At 36.7% G+C, this 7,231-nt stretch overlaps 1 long non-coding RNA gene across 2 annotated transcripts; it reads left to right on the top strand.

Moving 5' to 3' along the window:
- The first annotated feature begins 1,026 nt into the window (after window positions 1-1,026).
- On the top strand, window positions 1,027-7,224 carry LOC129350458 (uncharacterized). Of its 2 annotated transcripts, XR_008603867.1 has the most exons (4): window positions 1,027-1,152; window positions 2,044-2,144; window positions 2,874-3,015; window positions 3,984-7,224. It is a non-coding gene; the product is annotated as an uncharacterized LOC129350458 (long non-coding RNA). The 2 variants fall into 2 exon arrangements; XR_008603866.1 differs by lacking the exon at window positions 2,874-3,015.
- Window positions 7,225-7,231: the final 7 nt, after the last annotated feature.

Raw genomic sequence — 7,231 nt, 5'->3', positions numbered from 1 at the left:
ATTTTGGAGCAAGACTTCCTGGATCTTGTTTTTCAGTCTGATCAACCATCAGAGCTACCAGGGCTTCTTTCCTCCTTCTTACTCTGTAAACTAGTGCAAGAAGAGTATTTAATACTTTTCCTTGGGAATAATCCATCTAAAACAAGAATGCATGAGGTCTCTCACTCCATTACAATGATGAGAATTTAAACTTGATTTAATGAAGTGCTTGTAAGCTATTTTCCTGCATCAAGAAAGGCAGTGCTCTACTTAGTGCACTGCAGGGTTTATTCACAGTATGAGGAAATGAGTGGTTAACATTCAGTTATAGACCAAAGGTGAGTTATGTATGCAAGTGCACCTTAATTTAAAGGGGGAGTCATGATTTTCATATGGGAAATAGAACATAATTACTTAAATAAGTAGCAATGGTAGTTACCTATAATGATTTCTGAAATAACTGGACCAATATATAATTGTGGGACTTTTTTTTTTAACACAGTTGGCAGGTATCATCATAGTTGATATTTTTTGCGGTTTTCAGGCCTAAAATCAGCATGGCCGCTTATAACCAAACACCACATGGCATTTTTATGTCTTCTAAAATATTATATATACAAATAAGTAAAACTGAAAGTTATTTATAAAGATCTTGTAATAAACCTGTTGACGTGATAAATCCACACTTGAGTCACACACTGCTTTATATTAAATAACTAACGCAGCCTTGGAGTCTTGCCAGTCTTTTCTGATTTGGAATTAACACACTTCCTTGAGAGGTGTTTTTGTAATGGGTAACTTAGTTGAGAGTGATTTCTCAGACATAGATCATTTGTTATTTTCCATATAAAATTTTAAATATTGCCAAAAAAATAAAAATGCTTAAAAATGCTTTGATTTTCATTTTATATTTAGAATAACAAAAAAAATAAAATCAGTAAGAGACAGAAACGAAAAAGGTCCGTTTTTTCATTTTCTGAGACCGGAAGTGGTCATCAGCAAGTGTGGAGCCAAACGACAACAAGATTCTCAGAGGGCGGAGCCAGAGAGCAGTGACTGGTCAGACCAGAGAAGACAGCGCGCTAGCGGATCTAGTCTTCTATCTATATCTTTGGTCGGCAGGTCTGGTAGCATCTCTGGCTGCTGTTGACCTTGTTTTTGGAGTAAAACACGGTAAGAAGATAAATACTTCTAACCAGTAGCGTTGTTTTGTTGTACGTTAAGTCAGCGACTTGTGAAGAGTTGTGTTTTGTCGTGTTTGAGCAGTTGGTCCGGACGCGTTAGCTAGCTAAGCGGCTAAGTTAGCTAGCGGGCTAATTAACACAGGTGGCTAACTTACCGCTGAACACCTGTGTTAGTTGCTGCAGCAGCTGTCATTATTAGAATGAACTTCTCAACCTGTATTTCTCTGCTGTGTATTTTAGCTTTTAAAGTTATTTTACTTTAAGGTTAACTGAAACCCGTTGAGCTGCACTGAAGTTTAACATTCAGCTGGTTTGAATTAAACCGCACTTAACACTGCGCAACAATACCTCTCTATATCTCCATAATTTCATTAAATTCCTTCTCTCTTCCACTGCTCAAGTTCAATCCAGTATATAAAATGACATTAATAGTGAATAAACTAACAACCAGCCATTGTATTTATTTATTATTGCATGTATTTGTAGTAAAACATGAGTTGAAACGTCCTACTTTTGGATCTAGAACTGCACAAGCCGTTCATTTTCAGTCACCTGATGAGTTAAACTCCCCTTTTTATGTGAGGTTGAAGCAGAAAGTCTGAGTTAACAAAGAAAGTTCTTTATAATTTGCAATACCTGTTATCTCTGACTGAGGCTTTAGTTTCCGTTGAGCTGATTTACACGTAGAAACTTTGTTCAGGAAGATTTCTCAGTAGCTCAGAGGACAGGCTGCTTTTTACACAACCTTGTAAGAGAATGTCTGTCAATGCTTTCAGCAGAATTTAGAAACACAACACTTCCTAAACAGATATTTTGAGGCTGTGAGGTTGAACGTTTGAGAGTATATCAGTGTGTTTGTTTGTGGTCTTTCTGTTTCTAGGTGGAAGCTGAATTAGTGAGGATGACTCCTGCTCCTGTCATCTCTAAACTCCTCACACATCTTTACCTGCACATGAGGAAAATCACTCCTGTAGAATGCAGGTATGTTTGTCATTATTATAAAAAGATGTTGCCTGGTGACCTGTCAGAAACCCATCATACAGAGTCAGCCAAAATAATGTTTACACACATCAGGAAAAGAAAAACTTGCATAAATATTTCAATACCAAATTTATTCAGACATCTCAAGTTTAATAAAAGTTATCTTTGGCCTCTACAATTACAAGAGGTGCTCAAAGTGGTGGCCACTGGCTTCCAGACTTTTCTGTTGTGTTGTAGACGTCACTTGTTGATGCTCCATTCATGAGGGTAGCGCCATCTGTTGGGAAAACATCGTACAACAGGACACAGAGTTATTGTGATTTGATCAAACTTAGAAAGAGGAATGTATATGTGTAGAAGTACTTATACAAATAAAATATTTATAAAAGTTTTTCTTTTCCTGACATGTGTACATTATTTTGGCTGACTGTGAACTTAATGAGAACAAAACTGTCATTTAAATGTTGCTTTGAAAGCTTCTTTAGTGAAAACCAGCTGGTGTTCTGCTTTGAAACAAACTGCTGTTGAGGTCTGTGTTTTTAGGTTCAACCCCACAGTTTCTGAATGAACTGATAGTTTTTTTTTTTTTCCTGATCAATGTGGACGTTATAATTGATGGTAACATTTACTGATCATATAATCAGCATGACAATATAACAGTATAACATTCTGACCACCTGACTAATACTGTGTTGGTCCCTTTATGCTGCTAAAACTCCTCTGACCCAGTGGTTCATCAGAACCTCTGGGGATGTCCTGTGGATTCTGTGGATCCTGTGGGTTGCAGGGTGGATCCTACCTAGACCAGGCTGATCCTGGACCATCCCACAGATGCTCAATCAGATCTGGATGTGGGGAGTGTGGAACCCAGGTGAACAGCTTAGCTCTGTCATGTTCCTCGGACCACTCCTGAGGAGTTTTAGTTTGTCCTGCTGAGGGTGGCAGCTGGCATCAAGGACTGCTGTTGCCATGGAGACTAGGGGGTTGTTTGTCCTGCAGTGTTTAGGTGGTGGTACATGTCAAACATCCACATGAACGTCAAGGTTTCCCAGCAGAACGTTGCATTAGAAAAAGATGATGGATGTTGTTCTCTTCAGCTGTCAGTGGTCAGAATGTTGTGGCTGATCAGTGGATCTGTCTGCCTTTACTCTGACATCCAGAGTTATACAAAAGTGGAGTATGTGTGCAGTGCAGAAGAGATTTACTTTATTGTATGCAGTTTTTTTTAATTTAAGGGAGAGCATTTTTTTTTTTATCTACCTGAAGAAGACCTAATCTTTCCCTTCAAAGGATAGTTAATTGTTACTACAGCTTCCATAGTGGTCCCATCAGAGAAAATCATATCCATATACAGATTTTTATTAATTCCAGGGCTGGTTCAGTTAAGATTATAATAATAACTACATCAGATAATTCTTGGTCGCAGTTGGAATTTTGCAGAGTGAGAGATGGTTGAGAAGGTTTGCAGTTCTTGTTTTAGCAAAATATGTTATAATAGAAGATCTTTATTGTCATTGTACATGAAATTATCTGCAAACCACCAAAGTGCATCAGTCTGAGGTATCTAAAAATAAGTAAAGAAAAATGCTTCTAAAGCCAATAATAAACAGAATATTTTGAGGGAATATTCTAAAAAGGAAAGAAAAGCTCCATTCTCACTCCTCTCAAGATAAACTGTCATTAAAATTGACTTTAAGTTTAGCTTCAACACGAGATAAAAACATTTACTTTCATTACTGATGTCAAGTTTTAATAAAGTTCATGCTACTTTTATAAAATGATGAAAGTGAATAAATTGTATTTCTGTGTTTGATTTCTGTCTTTTCTCCTGTCATCCAGATGTTCAGAGGGAGATGATGCCACATCTGGTCCAGCTGATGGAAGGTCTTGAAGTTCTCTGACTGGCCTCGACTGAAGATGGTCGTCTCACTGGATTTAAGGTTCAGATGCTCAGTAACAAACTCCACCAGTGAACCAACAGGGAAGCTTTAGGTTTATTAAATGTTGCTATGAAGGTTCCGCTGTTTTTCTTTGTGAATGCAATGTGCTCCAACTGAAACTTGAATTAGAACTTAGAAGTAAATCCTTCCATCTGAAAGGATTTAGTTGCATTAATAACCTCATAACATTCTAATTTTTATTCCAGTCTTGGTTGGAAATAGAATCTCTGTATTGATTCAGGTAAAAACTGAACTTCACAGCATGTTGGAGCAAAACAACCAGATGAAAACTGTGATGGTGTTGGATTGTCAGACCGTAATGTTGCAGCTCAAAGCAGCTTTTCTATCTCAGTTCATTCTGACATTCAGCTATGAATCAACACAGCAGATGGTGATCCATGCTGTGGAAGTCTCACATCTCCTGATTTAAAACCTCCTGAGAACCAAGGGAAAAAAGTGTCTTACAATTTCTCTTTTTGTGTGATGTCCTATCCATTTGGGCCTAAAAAAAACACTTTACAATTTTCATTTTTTTAAAAATATTTTTTATTTTAATTTCACAGCATGTCCATTGTGGAGGACAGCAGGACGATATCTGCCTGAAAAAATGTACTGTGAAAAGTACTGGATTGGACTCCAGTATTCACGAATTTTAGGGTCATCTTGATAGCCAGGAAGCACAGGTAGCACAGGTGTGAATCTATTATGATGGATGATCAAGAAAAAACACAAAAAAATTCAAGTTAATAAAAAGAGTAACAGTGAAATTTTTTCACATAAATTTCAATTAATGCAGTAATTTCAGTGTCATGGATGTGATATGACTCCCTATTGACTAGCTTTAGAAGCAAATTTTTACGTAACTTGCATATTTTTAACAGCATTTACATAGTACAAATACTACAATAATATAACATGATCATAAAATGTAATAAATTAGCCTGAAACTAAATAAAACATACAAGCTAGTCCTGGCCCATAGATCACGACGACTTTGTTGCTCCCTCTCTGGCTCTGACTCTGTCTCATCAGATTCTCCTGCATCTTCTTCTTCTCCTTCATCATCATCTGTCACAGGCTGATACTCATCTTCTGCATCCTTTTCCTCATCTGAAAGCTCCAAATCTGAATATCCCTCTACTATCTGGTATAGAATCCTCTCTGCTTCACTTCTTTCTCCTACAACAATATGCAGTCATTGGTTACAATGGTCCTGGTGTCCACCACAGTTGACATTCATTAAAGGCCTGTTATTTCAAAACATAAATAACGAAACTGTTTTCAGATATAAAAATATTGTTCTTAACATGTTTATGAACAAGAATATATATAGTTATCATGGTAAAAATAGCAATAGATAATGAATATTTGACTTACCTCTCCTCTTTCCATAAAATGTGGTTGCTCATATAGCAGCCATCTTGATACAGGAAAAAAAGTAAAGTTCCCAGCATGCAAACCATCACATGAAACATCACTGGAAAGCCCAGGATGTCCCCTACAGAATACAATAGGGCTTGGAAGGGTAACTCCAAATACTTAAGAAATATACAGGTGAACAAAATGTCCATTATAAAGGACATAAGTGAATAGGCCAGGTCTCAGGAGGTTAATGGAGCTGCTTTGCACTTTTTACACTGTTTATTCACCAACACTTTATTTAATAAAAGTCCCATCTAGTTTTTATGAGGAATGTGATGTTTTAATTTCTCTGTGAATAACTGCAGTCTAATGCAACAGCTGGAGTTGTAACATCTGTCCTGATATTGATCATGAAGTATTGATCAGAATACTTATGGTTAGCAGTCATCCTTGAAGTTTTACATTAAAATCTTTACTTGTGTTGTGAACTTTGGTAAGAAGCAGAAATGTTAGCGTTGCCATGGATACAAGAGTGTTAAATTCTGTCCATGTTTCCATTTTGGGAAATGCAGTCCAGTTCCAGAATGTGAGGAATTTAGTCTCACAATCACAGACAACAAATATTATCTGAAAGTCGGGTTATTGTTGTTTATCAGCACAATACAAAAAGATTAATGTTAGAAATATTCCAGTTAAGACTCTAGAATATCATGATTTATGTAAATTTACCTCAATAATATGAATGTTCAGGTTAAGATTGTACAGTGATATTTATTATGTAAGTTTAGCTGATTAAAGTTTATGACTCTGCACTACAATATTATTTAAATTGACATCATTATTATTATATTTAAGGTCAGACCCTACAGTATTGAGATTAAAAAATCTAATATTCTATAAAATGTAAATACACTGAACTCATCTGGATATATTTAAGTGAGACTACAATATTATTTGACACAAATCTATCTAAATCAAAATTTTAATAATTTTCACGCCAAACTTTTACTGGACTGATTTAAACATTAAAATCACTCCTTTCTAATCCTCTGCTATACGGTCAAACCTGAGGCCTTAAATAGAAACACACAAGGATCTGATTGAAGGAACTTCTGCAGAGTCCTGGTTCCAGAACATGATGATAGAATTATAGACAAACTTTAACAAAAGCTGCCTGAGAGTTTACAGGTTTTTATGTTAGATTTCTTCAGTAATTTAATGAGAGTTATCAGCAAAAATCAAGTGTTCATTTGATGAACTTCATTTCCTAAAACATCCAGAATTGGAGCTCATATCTTTGGCAGCTGTAAAGTTTCTGCTCCTTCAAAGTTCACAACACAATGAATGAATTCCTAAAACACTCTCAATGCTGGAGAGCGTTTGTGATGCTGAAGCAGTGACCAGTTTTTCTGTTTCTTCTCTGGAGATGCACAATGAGGGACGTCTGCAGCGACTGAGAAAGAGTCTCACCACATCCTGACATGAGGAAAAAGACTTTATTGAAGACTACAATGAGAAAAACTATCAGACAGCAGACGGCTGCATTCAAGGTGAGCTCTGAACATTTGATCTGGAACAGGAATTCAATAACGGCAGCATGAGCTTCATTTCAGTCTGTAGCTGCTGAATTCATGGATGAATCATCTGGCACTAGAGAGGAAGACCATCAAACATCCACGTCAGCTGATGGAGGTCCAAGAGTCTCACCAAACAAACAACCTACAGAGTGAAGACCTCGAATCTGATTGGACGGCCTCCTATTCAGCCACGTGTGAACAAATGCCT

Source organism: Amphiprion ocellaris, chromosome 14, assembly GCF_022539595.1.
Source record: "Amphiprion ocellaris isolate individual 3 ecotype Okinawa chromosome 14, ASM2253959v1, whole genome shotgun sequence".
NCBI lineage: Eukaryota > Metazoa > Chordata > Actinopteri > Pomacentridae > Amphiprion > Amphiprion ocellaris.
Note: the sequence above shows the minus strand (reverse complement) of the source record. Positions and strands in the feature narration are given on the sequence as shown.